The sequence below is a fragment of the Eublepharis macularius genome, chromosome 9, assembly GCF_028583425.1.
Source record: "Eublepharis macularius isolate TG4126 chromosome 9, MPM_Emac_v1.0, whole genome shotgun sequence".
Taxonomy (NCBI): Eukaryota; Metazoa; Chordata; class Lepidosauria; order Squamata; family Eublepharidae; genus Eublepharis; species Eublepharis macularius.
This window is the reverse complement of record NC_072798.1, coordinates 90,835,009-90,858,449: the sequence shown is the minus strand read 5'-3', so window position 1 is coordinate 90,858,449 and position 23,441 is coordinate 90,835,009.

The window sequence follows — 23,441 nt, the reverse complement described above, 5'->3', positions numbered from 1 at the left end:
TTACGATAGAATGTTAGAAAGACTAAAGCTCAATATGATCCTAAGCTAGCAAGAGATACTAAACACACACACACACACACAAAGAATTCTTTGGTTATGTTTGGAGCAAGAAAAAGAATAAGGAAGTGATAGATCCACAGCAGAGAGAGGATGGTGAAATTTTAATGGGTGATAAAAAGAGGGCAGAACTGCTCAATTCCTACTTTGCCGCAGTCTTCTCTTGCAAGGGGAACTGTGCTCAACCAGGCAACAATAGAACACATGATGAAGGAAGGGAATTGCAGCCTAGGATAGGCTTATGGGTACTACATAAGCACCCAGTTTCTTTAAATGAAATTGAGTCCTCAGGGCCGGATGAATTGCATCATTGAGTTCTGAAGGAACTTACTGATATAATTGCAGAGCCTGTCTATCATCTTTAAAAATTCTTGGAGAGCAGGTGAGGTGCCAGAAGATTGGAGGCAGTAAATGTTGTCCCCCATCTTCAAGAAGAGGAGAAAGGAGGATCTAGGTAACTACTGACCCATCAGCTTGACATCCATACCTGGAAAGGCTTTGGAACAAATCATCAAACACTCAGTCCTTGAGCATTTAAAAAACAGCTGTGATTATTAAGAGCCAGCATGGGTTCCTTGAGAACAAGTCATATCAGAATAACCTTATCTCAGTTTTTGAGAAAGTTACTACTTTTGTAGATTAGGGGAACACTGTGGACATTATCTTGATTTCAGGTAGGCTTTTCATAAGGTCCCACGTGATATTCTTGTTGACATGTTGGTAAAATGTGGTTTGAGTCCTATCACTATTAGGTGGATTTGTAACTGGTTAACAAATTGTACTCAAAGAGAGCTTGTAAATAGTTCCTCATCCTCTTGGATAGGAGTGACAAGTGAAGTACCTCAGGGATCTGTCCTGGGCCCTGTGTGGTTCAACATCTTTATAACTGACTTGGATGAAGGAATAGACGGGTTTCTCATTAAATGTGCAGGTGATACTAAATTGGGAGATGTTGCAAATGCAGTAGAAGACAGAATCAAGATTCAGGATGATCTTGGCAGGCTGGGAAACTGGGCTAAAATTAACAACATTAATTTTAGCAGAGCTAAATGTAAAGATCGGCATTTAGGAAGTAAAAATCAAAGGCATAATTATAGGATGGGGAAACTTGTCTTGGCAATAGTACATGTAAAAAGGATCTATGGGGTCTTAGTAGATTATAGACTGAATATGAGTCAGCAGTGTAACGCAGTAGCTAAAAAGGCAAATGTGATTTTAGGCTGTATCAACAGAAGTATCGTGTCCAGATTATATGAAGTGTTAATATCGTGTTAGTATCATGTTAGTATCATGTCCAGATTTCATGAAGTGATGGTATGATTTTATTTCTGCTCCGGTTAGGCCTTATTTGGAGCACTCTGTTCAGTTTTGGGCACCACAGTTTAAGAAGGATGTTGACAAACAGGAACGTGTCCAAAAGAAGGCAACAAAGATGGTGAGGAGTCTGGAGAACAAATCTTATGATGAAAGGCTGAAAGAGCTGGGTATGTTTAGCAAGGCAATTGAGGTGCCTGAAGTGGCACTGAATGTCAGGATCTCTTTTACAGCTCATGTTCTTAACCAGAGTTACGCCATGTTTAAGTTGTAGTTGTTAAGCTTTTTCTCCCTCCAGGTCCAGATGTTGTTTTGACCGTATTTTCCATGGGAGAGAATACTTCTTATCTGTCTCTTCAGCCGAAGACCTTGGCAGCCCGAACTTTCCCACGTCCACGTTCTCAGCATACAGAACTGTGGGAGGAGGCTGGGACCGAAGGGTTTGATGTATTGCTGGTTTCGTTTTGTATCTCATTCTCAACAATGCTTTGGTTCAGTCAAGTCTTCTTTAGGCCTTGAAATATGGATACTTGTGCCAGAGCCTAGTCTTTCAATAAACCTTTTGAAATCAAGAAACTTGTGCTTCTTGCAGAAGGGGGAGACGAACTCTAGATAACAGGGATTCCACAATCTGACACTGAGAGCCAAGCTACAAGTGACGAATTACACTTGCCTGGCAAGTGAACAGACTCGCATGTATTCCTCCCTGTTCACTTGCCATTCACTTGCGCTCCACTTGATCAAGTGGAGCGCAAGTGAACAGGGAGGAATACATGCGAGTCTGTTCACTTGCCAGGCAAGTGTAATTCGTCACTTGTAGCTTGGCTCTGAGGTGTGATATGATAGCCATCTTCAAATATAGAGGGTGGAACAGAGTTGTTTTCTGTTGCCTCAGGGGGTCGGACCAGAAGCAACAGGTTAAAATTAAAGCCAAACAGTTTTTGGCGAAGCATTAGGAAGAACTTTCTGACAGTTAGAGCGGTTCCTCAGTGGAACAGGCTTCCTTGGGAGGTGGTGGGAGGTATTTAAGAAGAGGATAGATGGCCACCTGACAGCAATCATGATTCAATTACTCAATATGATTGTACACAGATTGGGAGAGGGGGGGCATGAAGGGATGATCTGCTTCTAGGCCCTTGTGGCCCTTTCTTATATGGCCCGGGGTATTGCTAATCACCACTGTGGGGGCAAGAAGGAATTTTCCTCCAGGCCAGATTGGCCAGGTTTTTTGCCTTCCTCTTGGCATAGGGCAGGGGTCACTGGGAATGGGTGGGGCAGGGAGGTAACTGTGAATTTCCAGCATTGTACAGGGTGCTGAGCTCAATTAACCTTGGGTTACCTTCCAGCTCTATGCTTCTATGAGTATGCATTCCTTTGACCACACACAATCTTGCCTGTAACACAATATCAATCACCTTCCAGTTGTCCAATTGTAAAATGATTCGGAAGGCACCAAAATACCTGTTTAGATTTTGTGTGATTTCTAACTGAAACAGTGCTTGCTTAGGCCAAATCAGAACATTTGCTGTCTCCACTCTTACGTAATCCAGATTTCTCGAAAGCTCTGTACCTGTGCTACAAACAGAACACTTGTCTGTTGCCTGAAAAAAACTGCTAAAGACTAACAGTTCTTTGAAACATGCAATTATTTTGCTTACTCATGTGTAAAATGGGGATAATGATAGCTACCTCACAGAGGTGTTGCAGCAGAGACCTAATTAATTAAAGCTCATAATTTGCTTTAATATACTTGGGCATATATGGGTGTCATTATGATTATAACTTCTTTTTTAATTTGAAATTATTCGAAACACATTTCTTGCCCATACTTTATTGACTCATAAGATTAAAAAGTTCAATGTTTAAAGGATTTTCCCCCACCACAAAGACATGCTGTGATAACATTTCTTTCTAATCTCTGCTTAAAAATAAATTGCTTATTTGGTTCACTTTTTGGTTACCATGGCTCTGTTACACCATCTATTATACCTGCTCATGCTGTATTAATAATAGTACATGCAGACAGACTACTTCTGCTTTTTGTTGAAAGGCCATGATTCTGCATTGGTGTTACCAGAAGTGGTCTCCTTGCAATAAATATGATTTATGGGGGAATTAGCAAGCAAGGAAGATGGCTATACGAGAGGTGGTAACTGGGATCTGTCACCTTTGTATACCAGGTCCCTTCCTACAATAGAACAGCAAGTCTGGTGATTAATATCAAACAATAACTTTTATTGAACACAAGAACTTCATGCACATACACATAAATTACTGGGAAAAATAATTATGCACACAGAGAGTCCTAGGAAATGTAGCCATAAATTGGGAATTGAGAGAGGGAGTAAATATATCTAACTATCCTGGAGAAGGGGTCCAGTCCATGGAGGAAGAGAGTAGCTTCGAACGCCAGCATCCTTGGCCAAGAGAGCAAGAGGCTTAAGGAAGTGAACCTAAGGGAGAAGCCAGAAAGCTTGCATGATTTGAATGGGGCCAGAACGTTACCTTCATAGGTAAAATGTATCCTGAGGTGGAAGAGCCCACCTAGGCACTGGAACAAAAGCTCCAACGGCTAGTTCCTGGGTTTAACAAAGGACTTGATTGCCTTGATGGATAGCTGCCAGGGTGTGTGAACGCAGATGCAAAACTAGTTCTAGTGCTGCACAAAAAGGACAGTTTTCTGATGAAGTCCACCGGAGCTCAATCATGGACAGGAGATCTCATCACAGAAGGAGGGAAAGGAATGTGCTAAGTGGGGATGACTCTGCAAGACCTTTGTTGCACTGGGCACCGGCGGGACCGGAGAGATAGTAAATCCAATCAAACTACGGTCACTCCACATTCCAGGTCAGCATTCCTTGCATGCCTGGTTCTCCTGGGAGGGATGTAGCAATGTCAGAGGCTCTCTGGCTGGCTAAACCGTAGCCATTTTAAACTCCAGAGGCTTGTACACTTTTAATATTACCCGCAGCTATATAAAAACTGCTGTACAACTGGCGAAGGCCAGGCTGACTGCTTACATTGGTGTATGTCAGCTTTTGTTGAAGCGGAAAGAGTTTTAGGGAATCCTCCTAGACTAGGGTGCTTAAGGAGAACTCAAAAAACCGCATCCATACTGTGCTTATTCAACAAATATTAATGGCTTCATTCACCCAATGCCTTGCATCAGGGGTTAAGTCTTGACTTGGTATAAAGAGCATAACCTCGTTTTGGCAGGAGTTATCTTTGAATCCTCTGGAAGCAGAGTGCCTGCAAATTGGGATCCTCATTCTGGAAACTTTCTCTGTTAAGCTAAGGGTTGATCTATAAAAACAGCAGCAGACACCCCATATCCACACATCCTTGGATGTTACACAATCACCACGCATTTGAGACTGGATTTCCCAAAGTGGAGAGTAGATGCTAAATTTCCCTTTTAGGTAACCAAAGTATACTTCTCCACCTTATTCTTCCCCACGTCAAACACACACACTTGCACCTTGCAGCTCACTTCTTTGTACAACTCCTTTCACTCTCTCGTTAGCTTGCCACATCATCTCACAAAAACACACATCCTTTTTGCTACCTTAAGAGTTGAACTTCTCACAATACTCTGAACACCGTCCAGAATGATCCAGTCAGATCTTCTTCTGCAAATGCCTCAATCTCCCGAAGATTTGAACTGAGTTTCCGAACTGCTTCTCAAACTTCTCCTGGTTGAGGCTCACCTTAACGTTTTCTCCATGCTCACAACAACCCCTTTACTGTATCTTGACACTACAAATATGGGGATTGCTTCTCAACCACTACATGTTTAAGTAAACACATACCTACGGTGCAAGTACTCTAGATTGGAACACTAGTACAAGCAGGAAATACAACAATCCATTAAACATAGCTTAGCTACTTCTGAAACAAGGGGATCCAAATACCCTGCGATGAAGACAGGATCAGAGCGAGGGATTCTACACTAGACATGGGCAGGAACCACAAAAAAACTGAACCACGTGGAATTTGGACATTTGTTGGATTTGGGCATTTAAAGGGCTGGTAGGCAGTGAGGAGGAGATTCCCCCCCTGCCTCCTGCTAGCTGATAGTTTAAAGGGACCTGCCGCTTGCAAGCAGCAGGAAAAATTTAAATGGCCATTTCCCTGGGAAAATGGCCATTTAAACTGCCCTTTAATATGAACCAAACAAACCAGTAGACCAGTCCATGGAAGTTCGTGGAAATGAGCTCTCACGAACCACTGGTTCGCGAACCATGAACCGGGTTGGTTTGTGGGTTTTGATTCGTATTCAGGTTCGTGCCTATCTCTATTCTACACCCCAATGAGTGACATTTCAAGGAAATCTACACACCTTAATGTCTGGATGCAACCTGCCTGGGAATTCTATAGTCCAATGAGAAGACAACTTCTGCTTCTCAAACTTCTTTTCATCAACCTGTGTTGGTTGTTTTTCTTTTTCACCCTCTCCTGTTTGCTTTTTATTTAATTTTCGTAATGTTTTTGCACTCATAACATTTAAAAGGAAATTAAAAGGGGGAAAAACTGTCCTGGGAGGCTGGGGGTTTAAGGTCACTTATGACCTGACCCAGGTCTCAGTGAGAGACTCTAACTCACTGAGGAAGGAAATGCCAAGATCCAGAGTAAGAGTTCCTCCTTCTCTAGATAATGGGAATAATGAATATTCTTAAACACAATACAGCACTTACCCAGCTGCTGCTTTGCAGCTTAGCTGGGTGCTGGTTTTGCTCCCATGGCTGGAGGAGAGGCAGACTTTTCCCGGGTATCCGGGTCCTTGGCTGGTGGGCGGAGACAGGAGCCTTAGTAGGCGTCTCCGCCCTCCAGCAGCAGTCCCTTCCACGCGATCGGCTGGGAAGGATGCGTTTCGCACGCTCCCAGCGATCCGTGGAGGGGGCGACGACGGAGGATCGGCCTTGGGCGAGGAGAGCGGCGGCTAAGCGGCGGCGAGTCCCTGCGCCCGTCTCCTTCCGGGGGCCTTCACATCGTCGGCCGCCGCTTGTCGCGGCGGCACGGTTTGCGCCGCGTTTGCGGCTTTCTTGGTCCTTGGGCGGCTCGGCTTGCTTGCGGCCGGCGCGGCCCCGGCGGGCTTTGGGTGGTTCGCCGCGTTGTCAGCGTTGCCCGGGACTTTCTTTTGGCCCTCTCTGGGGTGCCATCTTCTTGGTAGGCCCGGCCGCCATTTTACCTGTCCGCATCTGCGGCGCATTGCCCCCCCTCCCCCCCTTTTTTGGTGGAGCGGCTTCCTTGGGTTCTTGGCTGTGGGGTGTTGGGAGGGATAGGATTCCTCTTCTTTCAACTCTGGCTAGTGGCCAATTTGAGCCCTGGTCTCTGGGGTTGTGGCAGGCTGGTTCATTTAGGCCCCACTAATATTGTTCCATTTGGAGTATTTCAACCCTTGTTGGGGCTGTGTCACTGCTCGTTAGGGCACTTGGTACTTCAGCCTTGGTGCAGTTTTGCCCATTTACACTTTTCTGATGGCCTCCAAGAAAGGCAAGGGCCCTTCCAAGGGCAAGCAGCCTGCTAAGAGACAGCCTTCTAAACGGGTTCCTGTGGCTGTTTCTTCATCTGATGATGAGGGGGAAGAAAATTTCCATTTTGAAATCCTGAAACGCCTTGAGGCTTTAGAGAAAGCTAAGGGTGGTGATCCTGGTGCTGTAGAAGCGCAGAAGCGCTCTAGGCCGGTTAGAGCTGCCTCCAAGTCAGCTTTTCGGATGGAGGTCTTAAAACGGATTTCTGCCCTTGAGTCTGCAGCTGGAGCGGCTGGAGCTGGACCCAGTCAGGAGATGGAAGCCGAACCGTCAGAGGATCCTGCTGTGGCTGTGGTGGAATCGGGCGATCTAGGTGAAGGGGAGCAGGTGGCTGTGGCCGTACAGCCTGCCAGTGTGGAGGGTAAGTCCCCCCTGCCTGTTCAGGCATGCACATGGCCATGGGGGCCCTGGGGTCAGGCCGCTGCCTCCGGGTCCCCAGGTCTTGCTACACCTTCACATACACAGAATGCACCCATTCAGCCTGCAGCAGGTTATCTGGGATGTCCTGGGTTACCCCCGGGTGGTGACCCCACGGCTGTGGGGGGGTATCCTCAACTGCCGTGGGGGGTTAGTGAGGGGCAGCACATTGGTGCCCAGTCAGCTACGGGTCAGTTTACACCTTATCCTTCTTGGGGGTTCCCTCCTTATGGTATGTATCCTTATGGAATGGTTCCTTACCGCGCTTTGCCCTTTGGCGACACGGCGCTTCCATTGGGTGATCATCTCACCCAGGCGACAAGGGACAAGATAGTTAAAGGGGAATATGTCGATGTCTTCAGCCTTCTCTTCAGGGATCTGGAGAAGAAGGACAAGGAAGACTTGGACGATCGGGATAAAGAAAAGATTAAGCGGAGGAAAGTGGACCGCAACTGGCACAACTGGCTGCCGGGTTTTCTTATTTACGCGGGGGTACTTGGCAGGGCCCAGCCTTTACGGGCCATGGCCTTATTCCAGTACCTGAATATTATTTACCGCGGGTACACGGACTTCGTTGGTGCTGCATGGTTGCAGTACGACGAAGAGTTTAGGATGCGCGCTGCACTCCACCCTCAGTTGCCTTGGGACCAAATCCACCAGCAACTATGGCTGCAGGTCATGTCCCCTGCTAAGCCAAATGCGGGTGACAGGGCCGACAGCGGCCATTTGATACATCGCCCTCAGGCGGCGTCATTGACCCGCTCTCAGGCGGGGCAGCCGGTTCAACCCCGGTTGCTCTGCTGGGACTTCACGTCCAAGGGAGTGTGTAACCGCAGGTCGTGCAAGTATAGGCATGAATGCCCTTCTTGCTCGGGCCCCCACCCTTACTCTTCCTGTCCAAAACCCAAGCCTGGGGGGGGGGCGGCCGGAAGCCAGGCGGTGGGGGATCCCACCAGTTTCCTAGTAAAGGGCCCCAGCCCGGTAAGGGTGAGAGTGCTGGAGAACTTATTGGAAAGTTACCCTAGGCGTCAGGATGCCTTATATTTGTTTGAAGGTTTTCAGTTTGGTTTCAGAATACCGTTTCGAGGGGTTAGAGCCCCCTTCATGTCCGACAACTTACGTTCTGTGGTCGGCATGGAGGACGTTGTTCGTGAGAAAATCAGGAGGGAATGTGCTGAAGGCCGAGTCCTAGGCCCGTTTCCCACACCCCCTGTACAGTGCCTTAGGGTTTCTCCGTTGGGGGTAGTCCCCAAAAAGGCCGCGGGTGAATTTCGTTTAATTCACCATCTGTCCTTCCCTAAGGGAGCTTCGGTGAATGATTTCATCCCCGGGGATCTTTGTTCCGTGCGTTACACCTCTTTTGACCAGGCGGTCAAGGTTGTGCGTCGGTGTGGGTGTGGAGCTGAGATGGCGAAATGCGACATTAAGTCAGCATTCCGCCTTCTCCCTGTGCACCCGGATGATTTTGAATTGCTGGGGTTTTATTTTGAGGGAGGATACTACATGGATCGTTCCCTTCCTATGGGTTGCTCAATATCATGCTCTGCCTTTGAGCGTTTTAGTTCGTTTTTAGAGTGGGAGTTGCGTCGGCGGCTTCATTGCCGCGACACGGCGCATTACCTTGATGATTTTTTATTCGTTGGGCCGTTAGGTACCGCCCAATGCGCCAGGCTCTTAGCTGGTTTTCAAGCTCTCGCAAAGGAATTGGGTGTTCCTCTAGCGGAGGAGAAAACTGAAGGCCCTGCCCAGGTATTAACCTTTTTGGGCATTGAGATTGACACTGTCCACCAGACTTTCCGTCTGCCGGAGGACAAGGTGGTCAAGCTTAGGGAGCGCTTGCAGGACATTAGGGGCAAAAGGAAGGTTTCTTTGCTAGAGTTGCAGCAGCTCGTGGGGTATTTGAATTTCGCATGCAGGGCTGTTGCTCCCGGGCGCCCCTTTTTGCGCAGGATGTGTGATGCAATGGCGTTGCTCCGTGCGCCTCACCACCGGCTCCGGATTAACAGGGGCATGCAGGCGGATATCGAGATTTGGTACGAGTTTTTGGGGTCTTTTAACGGCGTCACTTTTTGGAGGGATGACCTCCTGGTGGGCGATGGTTTACAGGTTTCTTCAGATGCCGCAGGCACCATAGGTTTTGGAGTTTACTTTAGGGGCCACTGGTGTGCTGACCGCTGGCCACGAGAATGGCTGGCCATGGGTTTAGGCAGGGATCTCACGTTCCTTGAGTTTTTTCCCATTCTGGTTGCGGTTTTTGTATGGGGTCCAGAACTATCAAACCATGTTGTGCACTTCTGGTGCGATAACATGGCAGTGGTTCAAGTAGTTAATTCCCTTACCTCCAAATCGGCCAGGGTTATGTGTTTAGTTAGGGCATTTACACTGAGGTGCCTTCGGCTCAACATTCTGTTTAGGGCCAGGCATGTCCCTGGCGTGGACAACGGTCTGGCAGATGCCTTGTCTCGCCAACAGATGGACCGTTTTCACCAGCTAGCCCCCGACGCCGACAGGTTTCCCTGCAGAGTCCCCCCAGAGGTGTGGCGGCTTGGGAATCTGAAGTGAACAGAGCTATTCTGTTGGCCATTGCCCCCAGCATGCGGAAATCGTATGGACGTGCGGTAGGACAGTTGCAGGACTTTCGGGCCCGGGTTGGGTTACAGGAACACTGGCCCATTCCAGTTGACCACCTGTTGCAGTTTTGCGTTGCGCAGCATGAGCGCGGTATGGCGGTCAGGTCCATTAGAGGGCAGCTTGCCGCATTTGCTTTCATTAGTAAGGCCCGTGGATTCGTTGATTTCACTGGCGATTTCCGTTTAAGGAAAATGCTCGAGGGTTGGGCCAGGGAGCTTTCTGTTTCCAGAGATAAGCGTCAGCCTATTTCCCCTTCGATTCTTAGGGGTCTTCGAGCTGTTTGGGGACTGGTCTGTGCTTCACAGTTTGAAGTACGGCTCTTTCACGCGGCCTCCCTTACTGCCTTTTTTGGTGCTCTGAGGGTGGGGGAGCTGGTGGTCCAGTCACGGCTTGGTGATCCTGGCCGGGCCCTTCAGGCACAGGATCTCACCTTTCCTGATGGCCAGGTTTCTATTAGGGTTAGGCGTTCTAAGACGGATCAGATGGGCAGGGGGTCGGTTATTGTTTTGGGCCCCTGTAGTAAAAAAGGTTTATGCCCTGTGAAGGCTCTGCGGCGCTATTTAGACGTGCGGGGCAGCGCCCCGGGGGTGCTGTTTCGTCATGAGGATCTTTCCCCATTGACACGCTATCAATTCTGGTCTGTAACCAGTAGGGCCCTAAAGCGTTTGGGTCTAGAGGGAGTTAGGTTTGGCACCCATTCCTTCCGGATTGGGGCCGCCTCTACTGCAGCTGTAATGGGGTACTCTTCTGACACGATTCGAAGGTTGGGCAGATGGCGTTCTTCTGCCTATCGATCATATGTGCGTCCGTTGCCGGTGTGTGGACTGTCTACTGACTGATTATTTTCTTTAGGTGTGGCAGGGCGTCCAGATCGGAAGCGGATCCTTGTTGTGGGACACAGTATGGTGTTCTGGGCCGCAGCGCATGCCAGAAAATCCCCGATTGGATCTCAGCTCGGGCTGAGCGACGGTGCCGTCATTGAATGGTGCGGCCGACGGGGGCTTCGATGGTCAGGGTTGTTGCCGCTTTTGTTCAGGGGAAGGAGGGGTCCTCCCCCGCATGTTGTTTTAATTCATTTGGGTGGCAATGACCTTGGCCTTTTGAAAGGTCGGGCCCTTTCGGCACAAGTGATTGCCGACTTCCGGGTGATCAAGGCACGTTGGCCGCGTACATACATATTTTGGTCTGCGATGCTCCCTCGAAGGGCATGGAGAGAGACCCTCGAGCCTAGAGGCATGGCGCGGGCATGGCGCCAGGCCAATAGGGCCATTCAGAAGGCTTTAGCCGAGGGGTTGGGGATTTTTCTTCCGCACCCCAGGATTAGGGCCACTTCTGCCAACCTTTGTAGGTCTGACGGGGTTCACCTGTCGGCGGCAGGTAATGATATCTTCTTAGATGATCTGCGGCTAGGCCTCAGGTTGGCGCTAGGCCACCTGTGGGGCGCAGGGGCCTAAGCAGAGGCTTGGCCATCCGCATTGGCAGGAGATAGTCGGGGAGTAGGGAGCGGGCCGGTGAGCACCCCCTTTGGCAATTCCCCATAGGTGGGGAAAGGGGTCTGTCAGGAAGGATGGCATGCTTCATGGCTGCCACCACCTGGCTAGACCGCCTACTGGGAACCCCGGGTGCAAGTCCTTTCCTCATGCTGTATGGCTGAGGCTTTAGGATCTTGAGGGGGAACCCTTTGCCTGGCCGGCCGGGTCTAGGCCATTCTTCGAATGGCTCAAGCCCGGGGCAGCGGGGCTCGCCCAGGCAGGTCAAGGCGGAGGTACTGGTTGGACCCCGTGGCTTGACCTGCACCGCAGTTGGCCTTGCCGCAGTTTAATGTTATTGTTATGTTTAATAAAGCGGCCCTTAGTTCCAAATACTGTGTCTGCCTCTTTCTTCCGACTGTGGGGGGGCAATACAGCACTTACCCAGCTGCTGCTTTGCAGCTTAGCTGGGTGCTGGTTTTGCTCCCACGGCTGGAGGAGAGGCAGACTTTTCCCGGGCATCCGGGTCCTTGGCTGGTGGGCGGAGACAGGAGCCTTAGTAGGCATCTCCGCCCTCCAGCAGCAGTCCCTTCCACGCGATCGGCCCACCCGCCTCGCCCTGTTGCAGTGCAGGATTAGCCGGCTGCTGTTGAGCCAGGTAGGAATTTTTTCCCATTCCTGAATTGGCCATATGGGTTTGGGTTTTTCGCCTACCTTGTATTGTGGCAGGACGAGAGGCTGCTTTTGGGTGGCGCTGTGTAGGTGTCCTGGCAGGAGATAGTCGGGGAGTAGAGAGCAGGCCGGTGAGCACCCCCTTTGGCAATTCCCCATAGGTGGGGAAAGGGGTCTGTCAGGAAGGAAGGCATGCTTCATGGCTGCCACCACCTGGCTAGACCGCCTACTGGGAACCCCGGGTGCAAGTCCTTTCCTCATGCTGTATGGCTGAGGCTTTAGGATCTTGAGGGGGAACCCTTTGCCTGGCCGGCCGGGTCTAGGCCATTCTTCGAATGGCTCAAGCCCGGGGCAGCGGGGCTCGCCCAGGCAGGTCAAGGCGGAGGTACTGGTTGGACCCCGTGGCTTGACCTGCACCGCAGTTGGCCTTGCCGCAGTTTAATGTTATTGTTATGTTTAATAAAGCGGCCCTTAGTTCCAAATACTGTGTCTGCCTCTTTCTTCCGACTGTGGGGGGGCAAATGGTTCCCTGTGAGGAATTATACAGCCCACTGACTGACAACTAGAAAGTCTAAATATTCTAGAATTCAAACTGGTGACTCACCAAGGAATTCTGCAACCCAATAAGTGGGACAACTTCTTAAATTTGACTGCCTGTACTTGCTAGGTTGGTCTTCCCGAAGATGGCCAAATTTGGGGAGCCAAAAGGCAACTCAGTACTCTCATTCCAGTTCCCGAACTCAAAATTAAAATTAAAATCTCAAAATACACATAATTCAAACTAAACCAAAAAGCTGGAGGAGACTCAGGTCCTGAGCCTGCAATATCTAGCACCATGAGAGTTGGTGACCTAACTTCAGGGTAACAACTCTACACCACATCCTTCCCTGGAGGGACAGGAAGCCACCTTTCCTATCATAGCTGCTAAAAGCTATCATTTCTGGGCTTCCTCTGCAGGTATGGCACGGAGGAGCAGCCAACTGGCCAAAGTGGTACAGTCACACCAGAGCAACAAACGCTGATGACTCAAAACTCCTGACTCCAATGGGGACAACACCAAACCGCTCTTCCTTATGTACCACAAAACTTGGACACGTGTCAACACTAGCACATTAGACCCCGGCATGGAATGCCCACATTCTCCACCATTAAGCTGTTATCAAATGGCTACCAGAGTGTGTCCTCTTGACATACCGAAGCTAACACGGTTGAAATGGAACAGCAGTCCCATGTGGAGATTTGATCTGCATTTTCAGATTTTGTTTTAGAGAATCTGTACAGACCAATTCAATGAAAAGAAATTATTCTGGCACGGCAGTTTCTGCAGCCACCTTATAATCACAGAACATATCATGCCTCGACAATTCATTGTGAGGTGGCATGAGAAAAAGACCGAACAATAGTCCTGAGCAAATCCAGAGCGCTGTGTGAATAAGCATTTATATATAACATTCATTTTGGGATGTAAATTGCATTATCAGCCTGTATTATATCTGTAATTCATAGAATACTACATTACCGGTAGCTATGAGATGAAAATCTAAATGTACATTTTGGAAGCAAAAAATGTTATTAAGCCCCAATGGTATCTTTGGAAAATCCAATCATCTTTCTCTTTTTCTGCTTATTGGATTACAATGAGAGGTGAATTGAAGAAAAGATAGTTGGAAGAAACTGGCATGGAGCACTTAAAGAAATTTAAACCTATACAACAGCTCATTAGAAGCCATTACAGTCAATTATAATCCTTCATCAAGAATATTCTAACACCAATGAATTGTTGTAGAGTCAGTAACGCTAGCAATTTTCTGCTCTACTCTGATTAGTCTCACCTTTGTTACAACTCCCTTTGGATGCAGCCTCCATTTTCAGAGCTCAAGTATATGCATAAGAGAAACAGTGTGAGAGAGAAACCAGACTACAAATGAGCGATCGGCGATGATCTCTCCTTACATGCAACGGCAGGCAACATTTATTTATTTATTTTATTTATTATTCGACTTCTATTCCACCCTCCCCACCAGGCGTGCTCAGAGCGGATCATATCATTTAAAATACAATAAAATGTGATTTTATACAATTTTACATAAAAACATTTTTGTACAGCCTCATTTGGAACACTGTGTACAATTCTGGTTACCACACTTCAAAAAAGATATTATAGCACTGGGAAAAGTGCAGAAAAGGGCAAGTTGAATGATTAAAGGGATGGGACACTTCCCCTGTGAAGAAAAGTTAAAGCGCTTGGGGCTCTTTAGCTTGGAGAAAATTGCTGAGCAATCGGGTTAGAACAGACAAAAGGAAGTATTCTTCACCCAAAGGGTGATTAACTGCCTCAGGAGATGGTGGCAGCTTCAAGAATAGACAGCTTCAAGAGGGGATTGGATAAACATACGGAGCAGAGGTCCATCAGTGTCTGTTAGCCACAAAGTACAGATGGAACTCTCTGTCTAAGGCAGTGATGCTCTGTATTCTTGGTGTTTGGGGGGGCAATCAGTGGGAGGGCTTCTAGTGTCCCTTCCCCACTGGCAGACCTCCTGAGGACACCTGGTTTTTGGCCACTGTGTGACACAGAGTGTTGGACTGGATGGGCCATTGGCCTGATCCAACATGGCTTCTCTTATGTTCTTATGTAACATTAAAACAATCTAAAACCAAGTTTTCAACAGTCCTAATATAATTTCCAAAGTAGCAGTAGTTCCTGCTCAGCTATTTACTTAGCCTCACTTTGGATGTATTAGGTAGGAAGCAACGAGTCAATCACAACAGAGTGGTGGACAGGTCTACCGGGGTGGGGGGTGGTTAATCATCCACTTCCTCCTTCTACAGGCCGGTGGAGGCCTTGCCCAGCCTCAGCCATAGGCCTGGTGGAACATCTCTGTCTTACAGGCTGAGCGGAAGGATAGCAGATCCTGCTGGGCTCTAGTTTAAGTAAAGAGTTCCTCCAGGTGTATGCATGAGAGAAACAGATTATAAATGAGAGATCGATGATGATTGTCAGGGCTTGCCGCAGGCACCGCTGTGTTGAGCGCCAGCATGCCCGACTCTGATGCCAGGGGGATGTCAGGGACACTGCAGGACTATGCTCTGTGGAAGGAGGGGCAGTATACATCACCCAGACTCCCTCTCAGTCCACTTGCCAGCCTGCTCAACCTGAACCAAGCCTCACCCCCACCCCCACCCCTTTCTTGGCTGGCTATCAAGCTTCCTCTGTTCTGAGCTTACAGCAGCCTCAGCTGATCTCTATTACTCCCTTCTTCCCTGTTTGCAGCTTGGGGCGTGGCCCTGTGCTGCTTCAGCTGTCTTGCCGGTAAGATAGCTGTCTGGCTGGCTGCCCCTATTTCTTGTACTTTCTCCCTTTGCCCTGACCCCCTGCTTTCTGTCCTTACTTCTCCTGACAGGGCCCTTACTCTCCCACTGGAGACTGGGGCTGGCTGGCTTCCACCTGCCCTTTCTGATCCTCTGGGGTTTGAGAGCTGTTCCACCTTCATGTGGCTGAGTTGCCTCTTTCTCCCCTAGGGCTTGGGCAGGGGCTTCCAGTACCTCTACCCCCCTTGTTGGCATTCTGGACAGGTGTGGGTTCCTGTTGCCCTTTGGGGTGGGGTTGGGTGGGGTGCCCCTGGCTGGTCTCTCCCTCTGGCTCCCTTTACCCTTCCTTTTCTGCTGGCTTGAGCTGCACCCCCTCCCAGGGGCTTCCTGCGCCTGCTGCTGGCGTCCCATCAGCTTTCAGGTAAGGGGGCTGGGGCAAGTCCGGGGTGCTTGAGGTGCTCAACCCCGGATAATGATCTCTCCTTATATGCAACTGCAGGCAACATTTATTTATTTGAAAGTGGTGAGGGCACCCAATCCCAAATAACAATTCATTCTCCTTTCTGGTATTAGCCCCAGTACCCAAATTTTCTAGTTAACTAAAATGAAGAACAAACTAGAGGAGATGCAAGAATCAGATTCACACGCATGGCAACATTGGTGTTGTGGCATCGCAGAAGAACATTGTACTTCGAAGAGTTAGTGATGTGCTGCAGTCCCTGCCATCTTGCCCAATCTCAGCCAGAACTGAATATACCTTCTTCTTTGCTGATGTAAGATGGGTTCTTTTTAAGGACATTGCTTTGCAACTTAATATTCACTTGGCCCAAGCACAGTGTTGAGGGTGTCTAGATTAACACCTGACACGGGGAGGCTAGAAGCAATCTTCTCTTTGTCACTGTCCAGGCACCTCATTTATCAGTCGGCCTTGAACAATTAGGATGGCCTTGGACATTAAGGACATTCTTGGCCTTGCACCTCCCTTTCTTGACAAGTAATCATCTCCCCTTTAATCATCTCTCCTTTTGAAGAAAATTAAGGCACCAGGTGGAACTATGCAGTTTTCCCTGTATAGATCTTAGAAGTCTCTTGGCTAGTAGAATCTCAGTTCAGACTGCACTGGTGCAGTGCTGTGCAACTTTGGCCAAAGGAGTCCACCCGCTGTCGTCTGAGGTTCATGATAGCTTGAAGGGGCATTGTTATGAGCACGAGCTCTATCTCCTCTCTGTTATTTTATTCTTGCTTGAATGATCTGTTATGTTGTTCTTGCACGTATGATTTGTTACTTGGTTCATTGCCTTCATACACTTACTTCTTTCCTGTATTTCGCTTGCTTTTGTTTAACAAATTTGTTTTCCTTTCTCACCTGCGTGTTCATTGCTGTCAAATCCTAAAAGAACCTTTTGCCCCTTAGCAAGACAATTGGATTCGGTATTGTTTTTCACACACACACACACACACACACACACACACACACACACACACATATATATATATATATATATATATATATATATATATATATATATATATATATATATATATAAGAGACATGTTACCATTATGCTTGCCTCTATCCATTACCTGGTTTTTCACCTCCTATATTTTGTCTTACTACATCATTAACTGTGAATTCTATTGTATCATATATTATTACCCTTAGTATTATATTACATTTAATCATTATATTTATTTGTCATCAATTTGTAGAAGGGATCCCATGGTGTAGAAAAGTCTTCTTCCATTTGCCCTTTCTTTAACAAAATTAATTTGTCAATTTCCGCAGTTTCCATTACTTTCACTATTAACTCTTCTTGTTGTGGAATTCTTTGTTGTTTTCAGTAAGTTGCTAATAAAATTCTAGCCGCTGTTACTATATGAATTGTCAAATGTCTTTGCTTCTTACTCCTATCCGGCATACAATTTATTAAATAAGTTTCTGGTTTGAGAGAAATTGATATCTGCAAAATAGTTTGTATTAGTTTGTGTACCATTATCCAGTATCTATGCACCTCTTTACAGGACCACTACATATGAAAGAACGTCCCTGTACAGTTCTTACATTTCCAGCACTTATTTGACATATTTTAAAACATTTTTAATGTTTTAGTCAATCTATTTGGTGTTAGGTACTGTCTATGAAACATCTTATATATGTTCTCTTTGAACATAGCAGATTTAGTTATTTTAATATTTACGTTCCATATCTTATTCCACTGCACCGGGTGAATATTATTACCTAACCTGCCTAACAGGCCAACCTGTTGATTAATTGTGTAGTGTGTTTTTAAGCTTTGTTGTGAGCTGTCCTGAGTTCACTGGTGTGGAGAGGGCGGACTATAAATTGAATAAATTAAATTAAATTAAAAATAAATTCCGTGCCCATAAAGTTTTACATTTCTCCACCCCTTCATTTTCTTTCATTTGCATTAGGAAAGTATACATTTTCTTAATCAACTTTTCATCAGAATCACATAGCAGTTTTTCAAAGTCTTTTTGTTCTAGATAGAAACCCCTCATTTTTTTTTATCTTTGTTATATCTGGATTCAATCTGTACTCTTGACCACCAGTCCAAATTAATATCTTGGTTTAGCAGTTCCTCTTTGGTTTTTAATATTCCTTTGTCATCTAACAATTCTTTATATCTAATAATCTTGCCCCTTGGCAGGACAATTGGGTTCGGTAGTCATCACATGAGGAACGTGAATGTTTGAACCCTTTGATTTAATGGAAGCCACACTTTGACTGGAAAGTACATTGAACTTTGTTCAAAATTTGATCAAAAACTTCATTGAGACCCAGCATGGTTTAGTGATTAGAATGTCAGACTAGGATCTAGGAAGCCCAGGTTCAAATCCCTGCTCTTCCATGAAGGTTGCTGGGTTACCCAGGCCCAGTAACTACTCTCAGGCCAACCTACCTCACAAGATTGTAGCGGCAGCAACAACAACAACAACAACAACAACATTCAATTTATATACTGCCCTTCAGGACAACTTAACGCCCACTCAGAGCCGTTTACAAAGTATGCTATTATCCCCACAACAAAACACCCTGTGAGATGGGTGGGGTGAGAGAGCCCTGAGAGAGCTGTGACTAGCCCAAGGTCACCCAGCTGGCTTTAAGTGGAGGAGTGGGGAATCAAAGCCGGCTCTCCAGATTAGAGTCCCACGCTCTTAACCACTACACCAAACTGGCTCTCTTGTGAGGGTAAATGTAGGAGAGGAGAATTATGTTAGCCACCTTGGGTCCCCATTGGGGAGAAAGGTGGGGTATAAGTTAAGTAAATAAATAAAATAAGTAGAAACCATCAGACATCTGTATTCTTGTAGTCTCTAAAATGCCGAGTGCATTGATGGATCTCCCTCTCTCTTTCTCTCTTATGGGTCACACCCATTTCTTACCCGGGAATAACAATATTTACAAGTGACACATTATTAATTCATGATGGTAAATTCAGTTGTGAATGTAAAGAATTTTTCTGGCTTTCCCCAAACTCCGAATCCTCAACATCTACAGATCATCCCTCCCTTAGAGTATGCGATTGGGTTGGTGACATACTGGAGACAATGGACATGACAGCAGCTGTATTCATTCTTTCATGCATATTGTGGTCGCAAATGAGGGACTGGCAAGGACTTGGTGTTGGGCATCACATTTCCCCCTCCCCCACATGTCCTCTTTCCCTTCCCCTTGTGCACAGTACACCTTATGTTCTCTCCTTCCCCCTGAAATTTTATATACTAACAACGTTCCTACCAGGTAGTACTATATATATAGGAGATCAACATTTAATATAAAATACATAAAGCATACAAAAACTGTTTTTTAAAACAACGCTCTTATTAGGTAGGGCTGTTTAAAGGAGACTGCCAGTTAATACAAAACATACAAAGCATACCCCCCCTTTGTGCACAGTACATTTTATGTTCTCTCCTTCCCCCTGGAACTTCATATACTAACAACGTTCCTACCAGGTAGTACTATATAAAGGAGATTAACATTTAATATAAAATACATAAAGCATACAAAAACTGTTTTTTAAAACAACGCTCTTATTAGGTAGGGCTGTTTAAAGGAGACTGCCAGTTAATACAAAACATACAAAGCATACCCCCCCCTTTGTGCACAGTACATTTTATGTTCTCTCCTTCCCCCTGGAACTTCATATACTAACAACGTTCCTACCAGGTAGTACTATATAAAGGAGATTAACATTTAATATAAAATACATAAAGCATACAAAAACTGTTTTTTAAAATAGAATTTAAATACCAACAACGCTCCTATTAGGTAGGACTGTTTAAAGGAGATTGCCAAAACATACAAAGCACATAAAAATCCTTTTAAAATTGAGTTTTATCTCTGGTTGGTAGAACTATTTATTGTACTTTTCCATAACTCCCCCCTTTTCTTTCTTCCTTCTCTTCTTCCTCCCCACCTCTGTCTGCCCTCTGTCTTCACCTTCTCCCCAGGCAGCCTCTCCCCTATGGTCAAGTTGAGTGGTGCCTGCTGAGCTAGGCCCAGTTGCATGGTAAAGAACCTGCAAGAACTTGCTGGAGGAACTTCACTTTTCCCTGTATCCCCTTCCCCACACTATTTCTTCTTTCTCACCTCCTAGCAGCCTCCATGTACTCACCTTTTCCTACATGCTTCTTTCCGTCAAACCCACTAAACAACTTACCTTCTGTCTGCCCTCCATCTTCATCTATATTTAGTAATTTACTTCATTTATGGACTGCCTTTTTCCTCAATGGGAACTCAAAGCCGCTTCCATCATTTTGCTTGCCTCCATATTGTCCTCACAACAACCCTGAGAGGTAAGTTAGGTTAAAAGTGTTTAACTGGATCAAAATCATCCAATTAGCTTCCACCACAGAGTGGTGACTCGAACCTAGGTCTCCCACCTCCTACTCTGAAACTCTGACCACTAGACAATACTGGCTTTTGGAGGGAGGCACTGTTAAATACTAGCAAGTAGTTGGCTCTGGGTGAGTTATGCAAGTCAGACTTTTGTTTGGACTTTGGAGAGCTGCTGCCATTCTGAGTAGATAATTAATAAACAGATGGTGAGATTCAGAGTATCTGCTCTAGACATCTTACACGAGAATGCTCAAGTGTAGGGAGATGCAATGCTAGCTGGGAAGTCTAGTTTAAAAAAACAAAACTGAAGGCTCTGTCAATTTCACTCTCTACAGAGCTGGCAAAGATTGCTCCTCAGATGGTTTGTTAATTTCTTCTTTTCCTCCCAGAAGGCTCTGTCAATTTCACCTCCTATTCAGGGAAGCAAAAAGGAAATTAACAAACCCTCTGAGGAAGGATCTTTGCCAACCTGTAGAAAGGTGAAATTGACAGAGCCTTTGGCTCTGTCTTTTTAAACTATGCTTCCCAACTAACATTGGATCTCTCTACACTTGACAGTTCTCCTGTAAGATGTCTTAAGTAGAGAGACAGTCCATATAAGGCAGCTTCATGTATTCAACTTTCCTGCTCCCTCCTCCCATTGCAATCCACTAATCTGCACAAAATGCTGCTCCCGGGGGAAAGGGGACCCTCAGGAATGCCATTAATGGGTGCAGCAGGAAGGAGGAAATCAGTGGATATTACCTGGATCCAATATCTGGAAGTAGATTGCACTGGATATTTGAATAGTTAGAAGTGGCTTATCTTTTGAAATTAGAAGCCTGCACATAGATTTTAAAGAACATTAACAGTACATTGCACAAAGTCATTGCTGTGTTCCCCTCCCCTTTCGTTATTTATGGTATAGCTCAATGGTGTTTATGTATTTTGCAATACTTGCTTTCTCTCTCTCTCTTCTCAGTGGACCTGCGTAAATCTGCTTTCTCCCCAATGTGGTTTCTCCAAATGAATATTTTATAAGTCGACATGTGTTGGTAACTAAAGCTAAAGAGCTTATGAAATCTAACAAAGTGGTTTCCATGCGATGCGAAGGAAATGGTAAACTGTGCAATCTATTATTCTCTTTCAGCTAAATATAAAGAGGGATATTATCAGCATCAGCAACTTATTTGAGTGTGTAGATAGAACATTTTTTCAGTGTGTCTGTTTTCAAAGGTGTCTTTATGGATGGAAATACTCCCTTGTTTGTTTATTTCCCCCACCACCTTCCTCTGAAAATCAGCAGTGGGATTTTCAAACAAAAATGGAAGAAACAGAAAATAAAAATACATTTAAAAATATAGTCGTGGGCTTTAGAAAAAAGAAAGTAGAACAGCAGAAATTGACATTTACTTTGCAGAGTGAGATTACAAAGAAATGCATGAAGAGATACGAATGTTGTTATGTTTGCAAGTATAGTAAGGAGATAAGAAACAAATCAGGGGTTGAGTACAGAAAAATCTACTTCACTGCTAGGGCCACTTTATTGATTTAACTTTCTAACAACAGTATAAAAAAATTACATATATGGCATTTGGATTATGTGTTTACGCCAAGCCAAACATCTATACATCTTTGGATAGAAAAAGTCCTACAAAACTGTTTTTGTTTGTAGTGTCAGAATGCATAGAGTTTCACATTCACCTTGAGTGAGAAGGGTGGACTATGAATAATGTATTTTTTAAAAAATCTTGAACTTGAAAACACACTTTGACATAAGGCAGAAGTTTTCTTTAGCATATTTTCACACCTTGCCTTTTGCATATTAAAAAAAACACCAGTATGGGTTCAACTCTCCTTCTCTCTCCACACACACACAAAGTAAATTTGAAACAACAAAAAATATGGTTTGAATCTATTAGACAAATAATATAAACTTTCATGGATTTTAAAGGGGACTATCTTAAATTCATAATTTCTAATATTTTTATACTTGGGGTTAGAGATGGACATGAACTGAAATATGAACCAAAGTTCGTGATGAACTGGGCCGGTTTGTGGTTCGCAAACTGGCAGTTTGTCAGAGCCCGTTTCTGATGAACTGCCACGAACTTTAGGCTGGTTCATTTGGTTCATTTTTTTTGGTTTGTCACTGCAGACAGTCTGGTGCTGATCAATCAGTTTCCTAGGCAACAGGGGATGGACTTCCTCCAGACTTTCTGCTGACCTGGAAGTGGCCTTCTACTGGCCTGGAAGTGACCTTCTGCTGACCCGGAAATTACAATTTGCTGACCTGGATGTGCGATTTTCATGAACCAAACAAATCGGTCCGCGAACTGGGGCAGGTTCATGAAAGTTTGTGGATCGTGAAATACAATGAACCACGAACCGCATGGTTCATTTTTTTCCAGTTCGAGCCTATCTGTACTTGGGGTATTTTTTTACCCTACAAATATATGGTATCACAAATTTTCTTCCGGTAGTCAGGAAGGATCTTTAGGTTGTCATGGTGGGATGAATCTCTCTAGAGAACTTTAAATGATTTCTTCTTCTTCTTCTCCTTCTCCTCCTCCTCTTCCTCCAATATGTTGAATGGATTTGGGGTCAAAAAACTACCCCAATGATAAAGTGCACAGATTTCTGTTTGTTTTTATTCCCACCTATGGTGCTTTTTTGTTTGCAGAAAGCAAACTGTAAGAGGTATTTGGCTATACTGTGGGGACCCCATTTACTTTTGTACAATGTCCTAAAAAGAAAAAAGGTTCTAGAGCTACTTTCTTCCAGAAAAAGTACATCCACAAGAGGAAATATGCTACAAGCATATTTCCAGGGCAAAAACAAGAAGCACTACGCCTACATGGGCTGACTGCCAGGCATCAAACACAGAAAAGGAAGTAGAGATCACCAAAGTAGAGGTAGGATCCCCCAGCCAAAACCAGCCTGAGAGGAAAACAAGGCCTAAAATATCCTGCAAAATAGCAGAGAAGGAAGAGTAGTATTCAGCAATTGCCAGGCCTGTGAGGTTGACCAGCAGGTTATAGCCACCCTTCAGGTGTCCAGGGAGCAACCAGGAGCTGCAGCGTCTGTCACTTTGCATCCTGGAGCTTGCCTGCAAGAATGCACCCCAAGGTCTCCAAGTCCAGGGAAGAACCTTCTCAGGGAAGAACCTTCTGCCTGATGGCACAGAAGACGGAGGCT